Consider the following 11,916-nt stretch of genomic DNA (forward strand, 5'->3'; position numbering starts at 1 on the left):
GTAACTTGGGTTAACTAACCCAGGATTATCAACTGAAAATCCACTATCAAGAGCAACCTTGCTACAGAACATTTAGTAACCCAAGAGTTGCTGGACACCAAGGCCTCAAGGAAAGAAAATAACAAACCATGTGCCTGTGGTGTGCATGTATGGGGGAGAGAGACTTGAGGGAGTAAGTCCTTAGGGGTGTTTCAACACCTAGCACCTTGAACCAACTGGTTCGGGAGTGTTGGCTGAAAGCTTATTTTAAAGAGTCGCCCCCTCACAGAGCACTTAGTCTAAGGATGCAATAAACCCTGAAAAGGGGGAGGATCAAATAATAAGGATCTCATAGGATGCAATCAAGCAAGTTTTCAAAAGCATGATAAGGACTTGGAAACCAGTAAAGGAATGAACCTAAGTTGCTATGCATGAAACCCCATAAGCCAAGAGCTTTACTTCTATAATAAGAACTTGTTCCTCTTGTTCTTTCATTCATCATTCTTATGTTTCAGTACTTGCTTAGGGACAAGCAAGCTTTAAGTTTGGTGTTGTGATGCCAGGGCATTTTGGCCAGTTTCACTGACCTTTTCTTTACTGTTTTAGGGTAGTTTCATGCATTTTCTTAAGCAAATAAGCAAGTTTTGGGTAGATATTCACTTACATCTTGATTCAAGCAAACATTGTGAACTTTACATGATTTCATGAGAATTATGCATGAATTTAATGACAAATTGGATAATGCATGATCTCATGACTTGGAATAGAGCTTTGATGCACTTTAATTGCTTGATTTCAGGACAAAGGAAGCAAGGAAGAACCATGTTAGTAGCCACGTTAGTCTAATTAACGTGACCACTAACGTGGAATGGGAGCTAGCTTGCAACGTTAATGAGAAAAGTGATCGCCAATAACGCCTTCAAAATCCATTATAGCCCACGTTAGTTGCCACGTTAATTACGTTAACGTGGAAGCTAACGTGGAAGAGAAGTGAAGCTCCAACGTTAGTGGTAAAAATGAATACCACTAATGTGAACTCTAACGTGGAAGGGACAAAGAATTGCCAACGTTAGTGACACTCACCTTTGTTACTAACGTTGGATTAAGCCACTATTAAGCCACTATTGCCCACGTTAGTTGCCATGTTAATTACGTTAACGTGGAAGCTAACGTGGAAGAAGGAATTGATGGACCAACGTTAGTGACACTCACCTTTGTCACTAACGTTGGAGATGGCAATCACCACCACGTTAGTGGTCACGTTAATCTAATTAACGTGAACTCTAACGTGGGAAGGAGGGGCGTTTGGAGCGTTAGTGACAAAGGTAAGTGTCACTAACGCTCTCGAAGAATAGGCAAGTCCACGTTAAAGGTCACGTTAGCTATACTAACGTGAACTCTAACGTGGGAAAAGGGGCAATGAGCAACGTTATTGGAAAAGGTGAATGCTAATAACGTTTGCAAAAAAGGTTAGTGGTCACGTTGGTGCCACTAACGTTGAAGTTAACATGAATCAATTTTGGCTTGGAACGTTAGTGAAAAAGGTGATCGTCACTAACGTTCTCGAACCCACACTTTCACTTAACGTTAACACCACTAACGTCCTAACTAACGTCCATGCCTAACTCACACTTTCTCTACAAGCAGAGCTGAGCCCACTGAAGATTGTAACTGCTTCAACTAAAGATCCAAAGGCCCATATCCAAGACTTGAAGAAGCCAACTAGAAGATCAGAAGAGTAGTATATATAGGAGTAGTTTTGAACTAGTAAAGGAGCTTTTGGATTTGAGAGGACTATACTCTGTATATTTTACTTTCTCTGCAACTTCTAGTTTTATTTTGGGAAATGTACTTTTCATTTATGCTTTCCATTTCCAGAGCCATGAACAACTAAACCCATTTCATTGAGTTAGGGAGCCCTGTTGTAATTTGATGGATCAATAATAGTTTTCATTCTTCTTCTTATTTATTTTCTATTAATTTTACTAGAAAGCTTTCAATCTTCATCCTATTGGGTAGTTGTCTTGGAAAAGAAGCTATTCATACTTGGATCTCTTCGGACCTTGGAAGAGGAATGAAGAGATCATGCTATAAATGCTTTCTCATGTTGGACCAAATTGGGGTTTGGATGGATATGGTGACATATAATCCTACCAACACTTTAATTTGGGAATACATGTAGTATAATCAATGACCATACTTCATCTCTTCTCATGAGCAATTAGACCAAGGAATTGGCTATTGATCAAGATTTGAGAGATTAGGTTTCCAAAGAATTGGAATCCAATCACTTAAGATTGCCAAAGAGATCAATGAATGCATTGATTGAGGAAGAGATGAGAATGAACTTGATCTGGTGAATACAACATCTCCTGAGCCCAATGAATCCCTCACTTCTGATCTTACCCATTCTTTTTACTTTCTGCCATTTACGTTTATGTTCATTTCCCCAAATCTCCATTTAAGATTCTGTAATTTACTTTTCGCCATTTACATTTTGCTCTTTATTTCCAGCTTTTACACTTTCTGTTATTTACTTTCCCGCCATTTATGATTCTGCAAATATCAACTCAATTTCTGTGTAGCTCAACTAGAATATTCCTCTGATTAAAGTTGCTTGACCAATCAATCCCTGTGGGATTCGACCTCACTCTATTGTGAGTTTTTACTTGACGACAATTCGGTATACTTGCCGAAAGGAAATTTGTTGAGAGACAAGTTTCCGTGCATCAAAAAATTGTGCCCGAAACTCAGTAGGTTCTTCCTGTGGAAGACCAGAATACTGGCAATTTTGCTGCACCATGATAATGAGCTGAGGATTTAGCTCAAAACTGCTTGCTTTGATGGGAGGTATATAGATGTTACTCCTATATGTAGCAGTAATTGGGTTAGCATATGACCCCAGAGTCTTTCTGGACTGCTCATTTCCACTTAGGTCCATGATGGAGAAAAGGGAATTGATGTGAATTGCAAATAAAATATATTTTATTTTTATTTTATTTAGTTAAAAACAAACCGAATAAAAAAAATAAGATAAAACAAAATAATTAGAAATTAAAATATAATATTCAAAAATAAAAAAGAAAAAGGAAAAATGAATTCAAAAACTAAAATAATTACTTAATTAGGAAGATTTGAAAAACTTTGGATATGATTTTTGAAAGGGATTTTGAATTTTGAAATTTCAAAACTAAGATAAGATAGAATAAAAATTTTCTAAAATAAAAATCTGAATTTTTAAATGAAATTTTCGAAAATTCACTTAAATAAATATGAAAGATATTTTTGAATTTAATGAGGAAAGAGAAAAATAATAAAATGACACCAAACTTAGAATTTTTAGATCAAAGCAAAGAAAACAAACAGGTAAACTTTGAATATCAAGATGAACACTGAGAGCAACTTTTGAAAAATATTTTTTTAGAAAACAGAAACACAAAGGACACCAAACTTAAGAATTTTTATACTCTGAGCACTAATAATTCGAAAAAAATTGAAAGAAAAATAAACTTATGCAATTGACACCAAACTTAAAATATGAAACTAAACTCAAACAGAAGACTAAATTATGAAGTTATTGGTTTTGAAAACTTTCGAAAATAATTTAGAAAAATAAAATAAAATAAGGATTTTAAAATTTTAACCAAAAACAATAATAGAAGACTCTAAACCAAAAAGAAAAAAAAAATTCCTAATCTAAGCAACAAAATAAACCGTCAGTTGTCCAAACTCGAACAATCCCCGGCAACGGCGCCAAAAACTTGGTGCACGAAATTGCAATCACACTTTTGTAATTCCGCACAACTAACCAGCAAGTGCACTGGGTAGTCCAAGTAATACCTTACGTGAGTAAGGGTCGATCCCACGGAGATTGTCAGCTTGAAGCAAGCTATGGTTATCTTGTAATTCTTAGTCAGGATATCAGTAATGATTCTTAGTTTTAATCAGAATAAGTAAAAGAACATAGATTAAATAATAGTTGTTATGCAGTAATGGAGAACAGGTTGAGGTTTTGGAGATGCTCTGTCTTCTGAATCTCAGCTTTCCTACTGTCTTCTTCTTCACGCACGCAAGGCTCCTTCCATGGCAAGCTGTATGTTGGTGGATCACCGTTGTCAACGGCTACCATCCATCCTCTCAGTGAAAATGGTCCAAATCCACTGTCACCGCACGGCTAATCATCTGTCAGTTCTCACTCATGTTGGAATAGGATCCATTGATCCTTTTGCGTCTGTCACTACGCCCAGTGGTGCACGAAATCGTGATCGTTCATTCCTTCGTAACGGCGCTTAAAACTTAATACGCACGTTCATAATCTTAGTTCTTTGTCACAACTTCGCACAACTAACCAGCAAGTGCACTGGGTCGTCCAAGTAATAAACCTTACGTGAGTAAGGGTCGATCCCACGGAGATTGTCGGTTTGAAGCAAGCTATGGTCTCCTTGTAAATCTCAGTCAGGCCGATTCAAATGGTTATGGGATTTAAGATAATTAAAATATAATTAAAATATAAAATAGGATAGAAATACTTATGTAATTCATTGGTGAGAATTTCAGATAAGCATATGGACATGCTTTTGTTCCTTCTGAACCTCTGCTTTCCTATTGTCTTCATCCAATCCTTCATACTCATTTCCATGGCAAGCTGTATGTAGGGCATCACCGTTGTCAATGGCTATATCCCATCCTCTCAGAGAAAATGGTCCAAAATGCACTGTCACCGCACGGCTAATCATTTGTCGGTTCTCGATCATACTGGAATAGGATTCAGTAATCCTTTTGCGTCTGTCACTACGCCCAGCACTCGCGAGTTTGAAGCTCGTCACAGCCATCCCATCCTAGATCCTACTCGGAATACCACAGACAAGGTTTAGAATTTCCGGATCTCAAGAATGGCCACCAATAATTCTAGCCTATACCACTGGTATGCGAAATTGTTACTCAGATTAGGTTGTAAAATTTGTTTGTTCGTTCTTTTCCTGGCAATGGCACCAAAAATGGATGCACAGAACCATGGTCCAAACATAACTTCACAACTTCGCACAACTAACCAGCAAGTACACTGGGTCGTCCAAGTAATAAAACCTTACGTGAGTAAGTGTCGATCCCACGGAGATTGTTGGTATGAAGCAAGCTATGGTCACCTTGTAAATCTCAGTCAGGCGGATATCAAATGGTTATAGTATTTTCGAATAATAATAATAAATAAACAGAAAATAAACATAGAAAGACTTATGTAATTCATTGGTTAGAATTTCAGATAAGCGTATAGAGAAGCTTTCGTTCCTCTGAACCTCTGCTTTCCTGCTGTCTTCATCCAATCAGTCTTACTCCTTTCCATGGCATGCTTTATGTAAGGGCATCACCGTTGTCAATGGCTACATCTCATCCTCTCTGTGAAAATGGTCCGATGCGCTGTCACTGCATGGCTAATCATATGGAGGCATCACCGTTGTCAATGGCTACATCCCATCCTCTCTGTGAAAATGATCCGATGCGCTGTCACTGCATGGCTAATCATCTGGAGGTTCTCGATCATACTGGAATAGGATTTACTATCCTTTTGCGGCTGTCACTACGCCCAGCACTCGCGAGTTTGAAGTTCGTCACAGTCATTCAATCCCTGAATCCTACTCGGAATACCAAAGACAAGGTTTAGACTTTCTGGACTCTCATGAAGGTCACCATCAATCTAGCTTATACTACGAAGATTCTGATTAAGAGATCCAAGAGATACTCATTCAATCTAAGGTTGAACGAAAATGGTTGTCAGGCACGCGTTCATATGGAATGATGATGATTGTCACGTTCATCACATTCATGTTGAAGTGCGAATGAATATCTTAGAAGCGGAATAAGTTGAATTGAATAAAAAAACAGTAGTACTTTGCATTAATTCATGAGGAACAGCAGAGCTCCACACCTTAATCTATGGAGTGTAGAAACTCTACCGTTGAAAATACATAAGTGAAAGGTTCAGGCATGGCCGAATGGCCTGCCCCCAAACGTGATCAATATGATCCAAAGATGAACTAAAAATCATAAGATGTCTAATACAATAGTAAAAAGTCCTATTTATACTAAACTAGTTACTAGGGTTTACAGAAGTAAGTAATTGATGCATAAATCCACTTCCGGAGTCCACTTGGAGTGCGCTTGGGCTGAGCTTGAAGTTTACACGTGGAGAGGTTATTCTTGGAGTTGAACGCCAGTTTGTAACGTGTTTCTGGCGTTCAACTCTGGCTTGTGACGTGTTTCTGGCGTTTAACTCCAGACTGCAGCATAGAACTGGCGTTCAACGCCCTTTTGCTGGAAAGCCCTGGATGTCTACTTTCCAACACAATTGAAAGCTCGCCATTTTGAGTTCTGTAGCTCCAGAAAATCTAATTTGAGTGCAGGGAGGTCAGAATCCAACAGCATCAGCAGTCCTTCTTCTACCTCTGAATCTGATTTTTGCTCAAGTCCCTCAATTTCAGCCAGAAAATACCTGAAATCACAGAAAAACACACAAACTCATAGTAAAGTCGAGAAATGTGAATTTAACATAAAAACTAATAAAAAACATCCCTAAAAGTAACTAGATCCTACTAAAAACATACTAAAACCAATGCCAAAAAGCGTATAAATTATCTGCTCATCACAACACCAAACTTAAATTATTGCTTGTCCCCAAGCAACTGAAAATCAAATAGGATAAAAAGAAGAGAATATACTATAAATTCCAAACTATCAATGAAACATAGCTCCAATCAGATGAGCGGGACTTGTAGCTTTTTGCCTCTTGAATAGTTTTGGCATCTCACTTTATCCATTGAGGTTCAGAATGATTGGCATCTATAGGAAATCAGAGTTCAGATAGTGTTATTGATTCTCCTAGTTCAGTATGTTGATTCTTGAACACAACTACTTTATGAGTCTTGGCCGTGGCCCTAAGCACTTTGTTTTCCAGTATTACCACCGGATACATAAATGCCACAGATACATAATTGGGTGAACCTTTTCAGATTGTGAGTCAGCTTTGCTAAAGTCCCCAATTAGAGGTGTCCAGGGTTCTTAAGCACACTCTTCTTTTGCTTTGGACCTTGACTTTAACTGCTCAGTCTCAAGTTTTCACTTGACACCTTCACGCCACAAGCACATGGTTAGGGACAGCTTGGTTTAGCCGCTTAGGCCGGGATTTTATTCCTTTAGGCCCTCCTATCCACTGATGCTCAAAGCCTTGGGATCCTTTTTATTTACCCTTGCCTTTTGGTTTTAAGGGTTATTGGCTTTTTGCTCTTGCCTTTTGGTTTTAAGAGCTTTTGGCTTTTTCTGCTTGCTTTTTCTTTTTCTATTTTTTTTTCGCCATTTTTTTTCTTCTTTTTTTTCTGCAAGCTTTTGTATTCACTGCTTTTTCTTGCTTTAAGAATCAATTTTATGATTTTTCAGATTATCAAATAACATGTCTCCTTGTCATCATTCTTTCAAGAGCCAACATATTTAACATTCCTAAACAACAACTTCAAAAGACATATGCACTGTTCAAGCATTCATTCAGAAAACAAAAAGTATTGTCACCACATCAATATAATTAAACTAAGTTCAAGGATAAATTCGAAACCATGTACTTCTTGTTCTTTTGTAATTAAAACATTTTTCATTTAAGAGAGGTGATGGATTCATATTCACTACTTTAAGGCATAGACACTTAGACACTAATGATCATGTAATAAAGACACAAACATAGATAAACATTTAACATAAGAAAACGAAAAACATAAAATTTAAGAACAAGGAATGAGTTCACCTTAGTGATGGTGGCGTTTCCTTCTTGAGGAACCAATGATGTGCTTGAGCTCTTCTATGTCTCTTCCTTGTCTTTGTTGCTCCTCCCTCATTGCTCTTTGATCTTCTCTAATTTCATGAAGGATGATGGAGTACTCTTGATGTTCCACCCTTAATTGTCCCATGTTGGAACTTAATTCTCCTAGGGAGGTGTTGATTTGCTCCCAAAAATTTTGTGGAGGAAAGTGCATCCCTTGAGGTATCTCAGGGATTTCTTGATGATGAGCTTCCTCACGTGTTTCTTGAGCTCCATGAGTGGGCTCTCTTCTTTGCTCCATCCTTTTCTTAGTGATGGGATTCTCTTCTTCAATGGGAATGTCTCCTTCTATGAAAGCTCCAGCTGAGTGACATAGATGGCAAATAAGATGAGGGAAAGCTAGCCTTGCCAAGGGGGAGGGCTTTTCGGCTATTTTGTAGAGTTCAAGGGAGATGACTTCATGAACTTCTACTGCCTCTCCAATCATGATGCTATGAATCATGATGGCTCGATCCACAGTAACTTCAGATTGGTTGCTAGTGGGAATGATGGAGCGTTGGATGAACTCCAACCATCCTCTAGCCACAGGCTTGAGGTCCAGTCTTCTAAGTTGAACCGGTTTGCCTTTTGAGTCAATCTTCCATTGAGCTCCTTCCACACATATGTCCATGAGGACTTGGTCCAACCTTTGATCAAAGTTGACCCTTCTAGTGTAGGGGCGTGCATCTCCTTGCATCATAGGCAAGTCAAACGCCAACCTCACATTTTCCGGACTAAAATCTAAGTATTTCCCCCGAATCATGGTAAGATAATTCTTTAGGTTCGGGTTCTTACTTTGATCATGGTTCTTAGTGATCCATGCATTGGCATAGAACTCTTGAACCATTAGGATGCCGACTTGTTGGATGGGGTTTGTTAGAACTTCCCAACCTCTTCTTTGGATTTCATGTCGGATCTCCGGATACTCATTTCTCTTGAGCTTGAATGGGACCTCGGGGATTACCTTCTTCTTGGCCACAACATCATAGAAGTGGTCTTGATGAGCTTTAGAGATGAATCTTTCCATCTCCCATGACTCGGAGGTGGAAGCTTTTATCTTTTCTTTCTCTTTTCTAGAGGATTCTCCGATCTTAGGTGCCATCAATAGTAATGGAAAAACAAAAAGCTTATGCTTTTACCACACCAAACTTAGAATATTGCTCGCCCTCGAGCAAGAGAAGAAAGAATAGATGAAGAAGAAGAAGAAAATATGGAGGAGAGGAGGGAGAGGTGTATTCGGCCAAGAAGGGGAAGAGAGGGTTGTGTTGTGTGAAAATGAAGAAGAATGGAGGGCTTTATATAGGGAAGGGAGGGGGGTTAAGGTTCGGCCATATAGGGTGGGTTTGGCTGGGAAATTGATTTTGAATTTTGAAGGTGGGTGGAGTTTATGAGGTAGGTTTATGGGGAAGAGTGGATGGATGTGAGTGGTGGTAGGTGGTGATAGGGAAGAGAGATTGAGGTGATTGGTGAAGAGTTTTGGGGAAGAGTGTTTATTGGGAAGAGAGTATGAACATTGAGAAGAGGGAAGAGAATGAGTGGTGGTAGGTGGGGATCCTGTAGGGTCCACAGATGCTGATATGATCCTGTGGAGTCCACAGATCCTGAGGTGTCAAGGAATTGCATCCCTGCACCAATTAGGCATGTAAAATGCCTTTGCATGCAATTCTGGCGTTTAAACGCCGAATTGATGCTTGTTCTGGGCGTTCAGCGCCCAGATGCTTGTTTCTGGCGTTCAGCGCCAGCTCTTCCTCAGTGGGCATTTCTGGCGTCTGAACGTCAGGATGCTGCTTATTTCTGGCATTCAATGCCAGATCCATGCTCTGTTCTGGCGTTGAACGCCAGCCAGATGCTCCTTACTGGCGTTTAAATGCCAGTAAGCCCTTCCTCCAGGGTGTGATTTTTTTCTGCTATTTTTTATTCTGTTTTTGAGTTTTCTATTTATTTTGTGACTCCACCTGATCATTAACCTAATAAAACATGAAAAAACAATAAAAATAAAAATAGATTAAGATAAATAAAAATTGGGCTGCCTCCTAACAAGCGCTTCTTTAATGTCAATAGCTTGACAGTGGGCTCTCATGGAGCCTCACAGATATTCAGAGCATTGTTGAGACTCCCCAACACCAAACTTAGAGTTTGGATATGGGAGTTCAACACTAAACTTAGAGTTTGGTTGTGGCCTCCCAACACCAAACTTAGAGTTTGACTGTGGGGGCTCTGGTTGACTCTGTTTTGAGAGAAGCTTACTGTGCCTCTTTTCCATGTTTACAAAAGGATGTCCTTGAGTTTTAAACTCAAGGGAGTCCTCATTCAATTGAAGGACTAGTTCACCTCTGTTAACATCAATCACAGCTCTTGCTGTGGCTAGGAACGGTCTTCCAAGGATGATGGATTCATCCTCATCCTTCCTAGTATCAAGGATTATGAAATCAGCAGGGATGTAAAGGCCTTCAACCTTTACTAACATGTCCTCTACTTGTCCATAAGCCTGTTTTCTGGAATTGTCTGCCATCTCTAATGAGATTTTAGCAGCTTGTACCTCAAAGATTCCCAATTTCTCCATTACAGAGAGTGGCATGAGGTTTATTCCTGACCCAAGGTCACATAGAGCCTTCTCAAAGGTCATGGTGCCTATGGTACAAGGTATTAGGAACTTTCCAGGATCTTGTTTCTTCTGAAGCAATCTCAGTTGATCCAATGCATTTAGTTCATTGGTGAACAGGGGAGGTTCATCTCCCCAAGTCTCATTACCAAATAAATTGGCATTCAGCTTCATGATTGCACCAAGGAACTTGGCAACTTGCTCTTCAGTAACATCCTTATTCTTTTCAGAAGAGGAATACTCATCAGAGCTCATGAATGGCATAAGGAGGTTCAATGGAATCTCTATGGTCTCTAGATGAGTCTCAGATTCCTTTGGTTCCTCAGAGGGAAACTCCTTGTTGATCATTGGACATCCCAGGAGGTCTTCCTCCTTGGGATTCACGTCCTCCTCCTCTCTTGTGGGTTCGGCCATGATAGTCAATTCAATGGCCTTGCACTCTCCTTTTGGATTTTCTTCTGTATTACTTGGGAGAGCACTAGGAGGAGTTTCAGTGATCTTCTTACTCAGCTGGCCCACTTGTGCCTCCAAATTTCTAATTGAGGACCTTGTTTCATTCATGAAACTTACAGTGGCCTTGGACAGATCAGAGACTATGTTTGCTAAATTAGAGGTATTTTGTTCAGAGTTCTCTGTCTGTTGCTGAGAAGATGATGGAAAAGGTTTACTACTGTTAAACCTGTTTCTTCCACCATTATTAAAGCCTTGTTGAGGCTTTTGTTGATCCTTCCATGAGAAATTTGGGTGATTTCTCCATGAGGGGTTATAGGTGTTTCCATATGGTTCACCCATGTAATTCACCTCTGCTATTGCAGGATTTTCAGGATCATAAGCTTCTTTTTCAGAAGATGCCTCTTGAGTACTGTTGGATGCAGCTTGCATTCCATTCAGACTCTGAGAAATCATATTGACTTGCTGAGTCAATATTTTATTCTGGGCCAATATGGCATTCAGAGTATCAATTTCAAGAACTCCCTTCTTCTGAGGCGTCCCATTACTCACAGGATTCCTCTCAGAAGTGTACATAAACTGGTTATTAGCAACCATGTCAATGAGTTCTTGAGCTTCTGTAGGCATTTTCTTTAGGTGAATGGATCCACCTGTAGAAGTATCCAATGACATCTTAGCTAATTCAGACAGACCATCATAGAATATATCCAGGATGGTCCATTCTGAAAGCATGTCAGAAGGACACTTTTTGGTCAATTCCTTGTATCTCTCCCAAGCTTCATAGAGGGATTCACCTTCTTTCTGTCTAAAGGTTTGAACATCCACTCTAAGCTTACTCAGCTTTTGAGGGGGAAAGAACTTGGCTAAGAAAGCCTTGACCAGCTTATCCCAAGAGTTCAGGCTATCCTTAGGTTGAGAGTCCAACCATATTCTAGCTCTATCTCTCACAGCAAAAGGGAAAAGCATGAGCCTGTAGACTTCAGGATCTACTCCATTAGTCTTAACAGTATCACATATCTGCTGCAAGAATTCAGTTAAGAACTGA

General features: G+C 39.5%; 1 non-coding gene across 1 annotated transcript; it reads left to right on the forward strand.

Annotated features, from left to right (window-relative positions):
• Window positions 1-11,597: 11,597 nt before the first annotated feature.
• On the forward strand, window positions 11,598-11,705 carry LOC112746439 (small nucleolar RNA R71). Its single transcript, XR_003174324.1, has one exon. It is a non-coding gene; the product is annotated as a small nucleolar RNA R71 (small nucleolar RNA).
• The last annotated feature ends 211 nt before the right edge of the window (window positions 11,706-11,916 follow it).

Source organism: Arachis hypogaea, chromosome 14 (genome assembly GCF_003086295.3).
Source record: "Arachis hypogaea cultivar Tifrunner chromosome 14, arahy.Tifrunner.gnm2.J5K5, whole genome shotgun sequence".
In the NCBI taxonomy this organism is placed as follows: domain Eukaryota; kingdom Viridiplantae; phylum Streptophyta; class Magnoliopsida; order Fabales; family Fabaceae; genus Arachis; species Arachis hypogaea.